The 10918-nt window shown below is 31.4% G+C and overlaps 1 long non-coding RNA gene across 1 annotated transcript; it reads left to right on the forward strand.

Moving 5' to 3' along the window:
- Window positions 1-1430: 1430 nt before the first annotated feature.
- On the forward strand, window positions 1431-9872 carry LOC120349095. Its single transcript, XR_005570285.1, has 2 exons — window positions 1431-1536; window positions 4059-9872. It is a non-coding gene; the product is annotated as an uncharacterized LOC120349095 (long non-coding RNA).
- The last annotated feature ends 1046 nt before the right edge of the window (window positions 9873-10918 follow it).

The following is a 10918-nucleotide window of genomic DNA, read 5'->3' on the forward strand; positions in this document are numbered from 1 at the left end:
ATTTAGAAAATATTGAATTTAGACATTAAATTTATATCCTCATGACTGTGAATTTTACATTTCAAAGTCCGTGTAACCGTCTCAATAGATCCAAATGTGGGTACTTGAGTGTAAAAGAGCAAGATTAGTGAGAGTCATGGCAAAGTATTCGACTTAAAACGCTGCTACACAACAATGTTCAACTTGAAGATCAATGGATTTTTGTTTTAAATAATTAAACAATACATTAATTTGGATTCTCGTTTAATAATAAATTATCAATGAATTTGCTTCTACAAAATCTTCAAGGTCAAGTTGGCCGTGAAAGATTTTTCTTCTCAGTGACAGTGGTGTAGTGCGGATTGCATAGTCAGCGCCTTTCCTAGAAACATTTCTTCCTCATTTCTTTCTCTTTCATATCTTCTATATCTATTCTATTCTATATCTTCTATACTTTTAATAGAATATAATAGAATAAATAGTTGAAATCAACATGCACAGGATGGAAAAAGCATGTTTGACGCATTATCACTTCTGAAAAACCAAACTGATCAACTTGAAATTTCCCAAAGGAATTTCAAATGTATCGAGGATGTTTTAGGCCAATCATGGATCAATTTATTCTAATTTAATGATACAAAGAATTTATTCAATAATTTATGATTCAGTAAATTCACCGAAGATGCTATAGGCATATCATGGATCAATTTATTCTTATAAAACGCAGCGCAGTTTCATAGCAGAGTTCTATTATTGAATTATAATAGAACAAATTCATCCAATTAATGATTCATTTGGAGTAACGATAAAAGTCCAATCAAATAGTCTCTTTCCCGGCAAGATCTCTTGGTCTTTGGGTAACAAGCAGGACTTATGAATGGAAGATTGTGGGTTCGAGTCCAACCGTAGTCATTTTTTTCTGCTGAAAATTTACAACTTCAATGAAGATTCTCCACATAATTTTGAGGAATTTATAAATAACTGTTCTATTCTTCCAAATAATTATTCTATAGTGAAGTAAATTTTGTAGGATGATACTTCTAATTTCCAGTATGGAACTCTATAAAACTTTAATTGAAGCTAACTTTGAGAGCTAATAATCATAGTGACAACATTGACGTTTGCACAGTTTCATAAGCAACAACACACAAGCTGTTTGCCTCCATAGATAAATAAATATAGAGAGGTTTTCTATATCTGGCCTAGACTTTTGAATTCATCTTTCTTGTATTTTTGTATATTTTATAAACTTTTACATTTTATATTTTTCATTTCAGGTATAATTGTGGCTTAGCTTTTTTGAATTCATCTTTCTTGTATTTTTAGATATTCTATAAACTTTTAAAATTGTCTATTTTTCACTTCAGGTAAATGTGGCCCAGCTTTTTTGAATTCATCTTTCTTGTAGTTTAGGAATATCTTATGAAATTTTACATTGTTTATTTTTAATTTCAGGTAATTGCGGCTGAGGGAGAACAGAAGGCATCACGCGCTCTGCGTGAAGCATCTGAGGTTATCGGAGATTCACCGGCTGCTCTACAACTACGTTACCTACAGGTACTCAATTCAAAGTTTATTTCAATTCGAATTTTTTACTTTCTTCCCCCACTCCCACTGGTGTCTTGAAATATTTTATGTCATTTCAATATTGTTCAATATATGACTTTCTGGGTGGCATGTTGGCTTGTTGCAATAATGCTCCTCAGTGGCCGGCTTTACACAGAGAGCAAAAACTCAATGAGAAAACAGTCTCTCATGTAATTTGAGGGAAAGTCTAGTGGCCTCAACTAGGCCTCTATAGGCCTCAACAAGTGTCATAGACTAACTGAATCTATCCGGCGCGTCTCAAGAATGCATGGCCTATCATGGGACGTTGCCAATGCCAGTCAGTCCAATGGCAAAAAATATCTAATCTATCTCGGTTTAAATGGAGATAAATCAGCTGCTCGTTTAAACACATAAATGAATGCGACTACACCTTCAAGTAATTGTGGATTAGCGTTAAAAGTAGATGTTGGATATCTATATTGGCCTAGGTCAATCATTGGATTGGGTCATAGTGGAGTGGCGAAGGTGAAAGATATCAGAGATGGTTACAGTGATAGTTGAAAATTATGCATGTATTTGAATGTATCCGCTTCCTTCAACCTTTTTCTATGGTCGATGAACAGAATAATGTTCGTTTAAACTGTCTCCAAAAGCTTCTACCCTACCTTCACCGCTCCACTATGTTCTGACATGTGTTTTAAAACAAAAATTATCTTTCAACCCCCTCAGATACCTTCTCCGTTGCCGCTGCACTATTCTTGGACACCTTGTGTATTGCAGTGAAAAGGCTAAAAAAAAACTTTCTACTGGTGATATTTTCCAAAATTTCTCGATTTGTATATCATCAAGCTAACAAAATGAAAATGTCTATCAAATGAAAAAGCTATCAAAATGTTTTCTCAGTAAAACATTTTTTCCGATCATTACTTTTTGAGATATGATTTTAAATTCTTGGGAACATTTCAAATCCGGTTAAAGATAAATCCATGAGATTCAGAGGATGGATTCTTCATGGTATTTTTGATTCAATAAAACAAAAAAATTCCAGAAATATCAATTTTTTAGAAAGTTATTTAATTTACCAAAAATCAACTCAACTAAATGTAAATTGCATAACTTTATTAAAAATTGATCTTTTCAGAAAATTTTTGTTTTTTTTTTTCAATCAACAATACCATGGAGAATTTATTCCCTGATTCTCATGGATTTAGCGAATTTAGCATCTCTTACCGAATTTGAAATGTTCTGTCCCAAAAATTTAAACTTTAGGCGCTCGCATCTCAAAAAGTAATGATCTGAAAAAAAAGTTTTCCTGAGAAAACTTTCTCATTTTGATAGCTTGATGATATACAAATCGAAAAAAAATTGTAAAATATCACCATTAGAAAGTTTATTTCCAGATTGTTGAATGAAAAAGACTAAGAAATTGTCAAATAACCACAGATTTATTGATACTTAGAAAGACCGGTTCCGGTTATTACACCATTGTCAATCTCTGAAAAACTAAAACTAAATACAAGAGCAGCAGAATTTATACTAATAGGCGAGTACTGCTATTGGTCAAGGGCATGAACGCCTGCCATTGGCTCAGCTAGACAGTCTCCTCCCACTCAACCGTGTGACAAAATGGCGTCTTAAGCAACAGAATCGCCATGATAACAAAATTTACTTTCAGTACAAAATAAGAACCAAGAAAACAAGTGTGAAAGATAATAGAACAAATATGTAAATGGAAAAACTATTGACTAATATATGCTTACAATTTTATGATAAAACTAAATTCGTAGTGTTGTATTGGTTGAAATGAATCTGGTCATTTAAACTATACTGGGAATTTTCCTTAATTACTCTTGTTATTTCTAAATCCTCTAGAATATTAAAAAAGTTTAGTTTTAGCTTTTGCACAGTTAATACAAGCACTACTTTCAACACTATCAGCTACCTTCTCCATTGCACTCTTTACCTTCGCCACTCCAATATGTTCTGACACATTTTCCAATACAAGCATTATTCTCTAACACTCTCAACTACCTTCTCCGTTGCACTCCACCTTCGCCGCTTCACTATGCTCTGACATATTTTTTAAAACAACTATGACTTTTTAATACTCTCAGCTAATACCTTCTCCGTTGCAGTCTACCTTTGCTGCTCGATGTTTTGACCGAAAGCCAAGTAAATTTATATTGATACAATGCAAGCTGAATACCTGTTTGGATCATGATACTGTTATAATCTTCTTCTTCTTCTTCTTCTTCTTCTTCTTCTTCTTCTTCTTCTTTCTTCTTCTTCTTCTTCTTCTCTTCTTCTTCTTCTTCTTCTTCTTCTTCTCTTCTTCTTCTTCTTCCAAGTGCTTCGTAGTAACCCATGATTCACTACCATAGAGGAGGACTGGAGTGGTCATTACCTTATAAAATAATACTGTTAATTATGAAACTTATTGTAATACCTGTATTAACTATGATATTGATTGTTATACCTGTTTGGTAGTGGATACTGACTTCATTTCTAACTTCCAACTTTTTGAATTTCAGACTCTGAACACCATCTCAGCCGAAAAGAACTCAACAATCGTGTTCCCACTGCCGATCGACATGATGACCTACTTTATGAAAGCATCACAGCTGCGAGCATCAACCACATAGTCAGTCAGTGACGTCATAACCAGCGACAATCAACGAGACATCGGTTGTAACTTATTAGTTATAACCTACAACAAAGTTATAGCTCAACAAGTTATAACAAGTCGTTTATATTTGTTTATTACAAGTTCATATTCAATCATCATATATGAGGTGTGTTTTTCTAGTGATGAGGTAGCTTCATGGCATTGGTTCAACCCTAGATTATAAATTAATTACTAAAATAATGAGTAAATTTTAAGCATTACTTCATGAAACCGTTAATCCCTTCCCAACAATACATCTTGTACAGTTGGTTCAGTTACGAGAATTAGGGCCAAGCTAAATAAATAAACCTTTGTCACCAATAAATTTGGAAGAAAAATAGCACAAGGACTTCTATACCTTATTATGTTATCTGTCAATGTTATTACATCAGTGTCATTTGCATTGTAAATAAATTGATAAATTATTAATGGAAGGTATAAGGAATGAAAGGAAAACTTTAAGGCCGCTGTAACGGCGCTATATAAGGCTATGAGACGCATATAAGGCCGCTGAAATTTCAAGGTATTCCTCGTGACTCAACCATCTATAGCAATATTCTTCAAGGACTCATTCATAGGGATACATTTCCAGTACATGATTAGCCAAATATTTCGTCTATTGGAAACTACAACCACGGGGAATTCATACAAATACATTTCTATGCTTTTTCTATGTATCATTTGCTACAACTGATTTGTGGGGATCAGGCCTACCAAATAAAATATACCCTGATATTGCCAACCTGAAAAAAATACAACTGATATTGCCGTATGCTTCAGACAGGTTATTACGTCATCACGCCTCCAGAATAATGCTGACTTATTACTAGAAAAACGCATCTGTGACGTTATTAAGCTGTGTTCTGTGGATCTATGCTTTGGATTATGGGTAATATCTCAACTGTTTGGTTTGGTGATTAGGAGTGTAGGAATGAGCACTATTGATGTAAGGGTTGAAATTTTAATCGGTCACTAGGCCTATAATATCATGAATCAAAGATGATTTGAGCTTAAAGGGAATCATCATATTGATTATTTGTAAAATACGATAACTTACAAAAAAATTACATCATTAATTGAATTGGCAAATTGAAATTATTAATCTAGCTTCAAAGAAGCGGATGTCACCCAGCTTAATCAATTTTTTTCAATGAATTCCATGTATAATTTAGCGAGTTCAAATGGATGAGCTTGGAATGTTGAAATTATACAATGTTTGTTTGTTTATTATGTAATGCCACATGAGCTTTTTGCTAGTGTGTGGGTAATGGGAAGTGCGAGCGTGATTTATGAATGATAAAACGTCCATGCCTATTCGATGGGATACGGCGGGATTCGAACCCGCGGACCAGGTAGCACTACCAGACTGAAGGATGCAACGCCCTAGTCAACTCGACTATCTGGCCGGCAAAATACAATAGTTCATATGAAGTAATTGAAACTATAATTTCATTAACGTTGTCATGCAAACATCATAATAATTATAGTATCCTTATATAATGCAACTCCAAGTATTCAAGTTTTGATCGTTTTAAAGAAAAATTACAATGGAGGCTTTTATTATTGAAGCATAATATATATATAAAGTGAGTATAGGGACTTTTTCTCTTGATTCTCAAATTGTAATTATCTTAATACACACAAGAACCTTCAAATATTCAGAAGCTTGAATTGAAATCTAAAATTCAGTCAGGATCTTGATAATTACTTTACAGATTACACTTCACGTTGGAAGGTTAATTAGAATACTTGTCAATGTGATACGTAACATTCCTACTAAAACTTACTGTGCTAATCCAATGTTTCAAATGTGTTACAGAATCTAGTGCACAGTCTTAATAGCTCACTACAATCATTCCAATGAATTATTCATAAATATCATTAACTTCATCATAAAATATGCCTGACAATTTGGGTGTCATCTTGAACATTGTTTTCACTCAAATTGTTTTCTCTGTAGTTGAATCAATAAAACTGTAATACAGAATGTGAGAATGTTTATTTGATCATTTGATGATTTACATACAATAATTGAACGTTTTTGATTCTGTGAGAATAGACTCAAGTTATAGTATAAACAGCAACAACTTGAATGGGGATTTTTTCTGCTGTACGGAATATTCAAATTTTTTCACTTCTGGCTATACAGAAGCAGCAGCCAGGGCCATATGTGACTTTTCCACCTATTTTCTACACGCTGCCATTTCAAATGGATCTTACTATTTATGATTTATCATATAATTGTATTCAGTGATGTATACTTGAGAAATTTGGAGCAGAGCAGTAGGCTATTCAAGTACCATGGAGGGTAGGCTACTTCAAATTATGTTTAAAAAAAATCAGTCACCTGAAACTTTTTCAACTGAGTTAATCTTTACAATGGATGTAGATACATACAGTTTTTTTATTGTACAAGATTCATCAAAAGTTATCAATTTGAATACATATATTTTTTGAAAACTATATATAGGCTAACCATCGTTTCAAGCAAAGTGTGTTGTTCCGTTCCATCAATGAACCATTTCTATAATGTATATTATATTTATAAATGTAATCAGTTCAATGCATCTCAATGCATGAATGTTAAATTATATATCGATAAATGTTGGTGTAATTTTTGAAAATATTTTCCAAGCACTTAAAAAATGTTTCTCATTACAATTTAATCCTCAGTAACTGGTTTTAGTCCTTGATGACGAACAGATATATTTTTATCTGCCTCTGTTGAAAGGAATTAATGGAAGCCATTCCGCTAATAATTTGTTCTTTGAATGTACTGTAATATTAACAAAACAATCATCATCAAGTCATTGTTATCGAAATGATCATCAGTCATTGTTTGGTTCATAAGAACTGAAATACAGTCATTATCAATTTACATTTGAAATTCATGAGTTCGTACGGCGATCAACATAATTTTATAAAAACAATTTTCATTTGATCAGTCATTTTATATATAAGCTAGTTTTATGTTATTGATAAATATAATTCGGTTGTATCAAGAACAAGTGAAAAATATCAAATATTATTTTCAAATTTATGATAATTATAGGCCTATACTTTGATAGAGCTATTCACTTTTGAGCATTTTTTTTTTCATGAAGAGGATTTTATTTAATTTCAATAATAATTGAAGAGTTGTCTTCCGTTTAAGAAACAGCTTGCAATGAGATGATCATCAACTCAAAGTAGCCTAGAAATTGTTTGAGAAGTATCTGACAACTGTCAGAAAACTGACATAATAATATTATCATGATCATTCCAATGTTCAATTTTCATTTATTGATCTCCAGTTCATCATTCATTATGAATTATTAAGTTCATAAAAATGTTTTTCTATGCTCATTACTGACATTTTGTGTTCTCAAGAATCTTACCTATTCGAACAGTTCATTCTATTTGAAAGGCTGTTCAGTTGGTATTAATCCAATCATAACTCATATTATTATATTATTGTATAAAATAATTGCTCACTTATTATTCAACTATATTTTGTGATTTGTGATTCTCATGATGTCAAAGAAATTAATGTACACTCTGTTGCATCAATGTATTGTTACATATATAATTATGCAGGTTCAGGAGTATTTAAATTGAGATATGTAAGTGAATTCTAATACGAGTTATCATATTTGTATGTGCAGTCACTTTTAATTCAAATTCACTTTTAAAAACTATTGGTAAACTTGCAAGTCTCTATTATTATATCTATTGATATAAGTGGTAATTTTATATATTTTAATGGGCCTACTATTATTTATTATTGAGTTCACTCTGCACATTTTCATTAAATTTTCGAGTTGAGCCTGTTTATTTGTGTTTGCTGTGAAAATAAAATATTGAAAAAAATCTTAAAATCTTTTTTCAGGAGATGGAGTAGCTTCGATAAAAATGATTTAACCATATTTTCCTCATTCATCGTTTCAAACGTCATGTTCTCTCAAAATTTATTGCCATTCATATTATTATTCTAACAAAATCAAATGCAACGCCGACATCAAATTCATCCTAGTCAATTTTTATAATGTATGTATTCTTTCTGCCCACTTTTGAAGCGCTCAATGTGTAAGTTATACATTAATAATGGATAATTATTATAATAATCGCACACACCAAGTAATATTGTAATAAGTGTGTCCAAGTTACTTTAGTGTTATAGACTAAGTTTGATACTGTACTGTGAAACCAATTGAAATATTGTGTGTAAAAATGTAATTAATATAGAGCACACAAACACTTTTAAAAATAAGTGGATAAAATAACAAGATTTCTGATAGAAATACTGTATTGAAAAATTGAGGTTGAGTGAGACCAAAATCTAAAAAAATCTATGTCAAATCTAGTAAAATGAAATATTCTTATTTAGATGCTATATTCTAGTAAATAAAATATTATTTCTATTAACATGACATTATTCATTCTATTGGATTAAACTATTTCGACTGTGTGTGTGATCCTGTCTTGCAGGAATGCTGTTATGTGCAATATTAAATTTTATTGAGTTCAATATTCTAATTCATAATTGAAAACTGATGTTCAAAGTGAGAATTCAATCAGAAATACGTTGTGGAGAAAAATTTACCATATCGTGAAATAATTGTCATCCAACGATGTGGAAACGGCACATGGGTTGGGATAACGAAGAGAAGTAAAATAAATATTGCACAATAAAATCTACAACCTTTCTAATATGGTATGTATCACTCATGTAATGGTTCATTATCAATGCTCAATGTCTTTCAGATGAGAATCTATGGAGCTCGATTGGGTTCAATGATGATCCTCTCCTACTTTTCCATTAATTGGAGATTTTTTTCCAATTTTGGAAATATCAATAGCTACCCTACTCTCTCGATAATTATAGCTATTGAAATTTATAAATTTTGTTTCAATTGTGTTGATTGTGGGAGCTCTTGGATGTAATGGTATGCTGAGTTTTTCAAAATGAATTCAACACTTGGGTGGATAATGATATTCAAAATTGTAAGATTTTCCACCCTCCAGATGTGTAAGAAAAAAGGTTGAATTCCAGCCCAATCTTTTTTGATTATTCAAAATTGTGCAAATCTTTCAAATTTTCAAACTCATTTTCACCTAAATAGGGCTCAGAAAATAATAATTCTATCGTTTTCATTTCCTACCTAGCAGATTAGATCTATGATTTTTATATGCTAGATGTATTGGAAATGAAAAATAATGAATTATTGAAACTTTATTGTCAACAATGTTCAACAATTTTAGGTGGGAATATTGTTGATGTTTTATGAAGAGAGACTCCATTTTGGAAAACAAAATCAGCTCATACATCCATAACTTTCCAAAGAGTTCTAGTAATTCTTTTTAATTTTTGATATTTTAAGTTCTCCAATTGCAATGATCCTGAGAACAGAATAGAATGTCAATCCCAACATAATTTGAGTTTCCAGCCATTGTCATCAGTGAAATGACTAATTATTCTCTTTAGTTCTCAACTCACCCAATTATATGAGAAATAATAATTAATTACTAATTTTCATAACCGATATCATTATAACATGACGGTATTCAGCCTGGTATACTCAGGGTTCATTATTGCTAACAGGATAGTTTAAAATATATTAATCCATGGAGATTCTGTCTGATTTCTTCATCAATTACGAGATATTGGATTGAAATACCTCACACATTTAGAGGAATTTTCGAAGAGAAAATGTTGTTAAGAATTATGGAAATTAGTAGGAATAAAAATACAATGTCATGTTAATCTGTTCTCTCTTCAATAATATTATTGTTGGATGTTTCTATTTAATTATTAATGAAATTTCAACGTATTTCTTTGTTTCATTCTCGTTCTTGCATTTAGCTCTACAATATCATTTATTCTCCGATGAATAAATCATTATTCTATATAGCTCTATTTAATCAATTCATTATGTGGTCAAATAAAAATATTATTATATCTCAAGTGTAATTAATTAATATCACACACTATAAAAACTAATTGGTGGATTGAATAAATTAATATTATATAAATGTGTATCAACATTGTACAGTGTTTTGTAAAGCAAATTGTTGTTAACTTTATTATCAAGTGTATTGTTATATTTACAGTATGCAGATACCTTAATTATTACTATGTTATGATAAATAACTATTGGAAATATTAAATAATATAAATGTCAAACTGGAATTTGTTAATTAGAGTAAATCCTAATATTTCCCCTAGGTACCTGGTATTCTAAAACCATACGGTATTAGAAGGTTGCTCAACTCCTTCGAAGTAGGCCTTCATATTGGGCTTGAACTTTTGTAGCTCGTATTAAGAGTGCTATAATATTTTGCAAGGGTGTTTCCGTTGGAGTAGGTAGGCCTTCATATTGAGATTGAGTTTGTAGCTGATATTAGAGTGCTATAATATAGCACGTTTTATAGGTAAAAACATAGTGGAGCGGCAAAGTAAGCTTCAAGCTTGAGAGTGTAATAATGCATGTATTTAAATGGTGAAGCACATATTAGAACGTTATGTTCTGACCCATTTAAATATCAAATGCATTATTTTCAACACTCGAGTTAGAAGCAGCATCCGCTCCTGGAGGAAAGTAAGCTGGTGAGCATTAATGCAAAGGATGTCAGTAAAAATAGATCAATAAAAGTTGGAAACACTTATAGAATACTTACAAAATTCTTGTTGGCTCAAGTCATTCTATTGAAGTCAGATCAATATAATTAGGCCTACTACTCAAATCG

The sequence above is a fragment of the Nilaparvata lugens genome, unplaced genomic scaffold (genome assembly GCF_014356525.2).
Source record: "Nilaparvata lugens isolate BPH unplaced genomic scaffold, ASM1435652v1 scaffold8217, whole genome shotgun sequence".
NCBI lineage: Eukaryota > Metazoa > Arthropoda > Insecta > Hemiptera > Delphacidae > Nilaparvata > Nilaparvata lugens.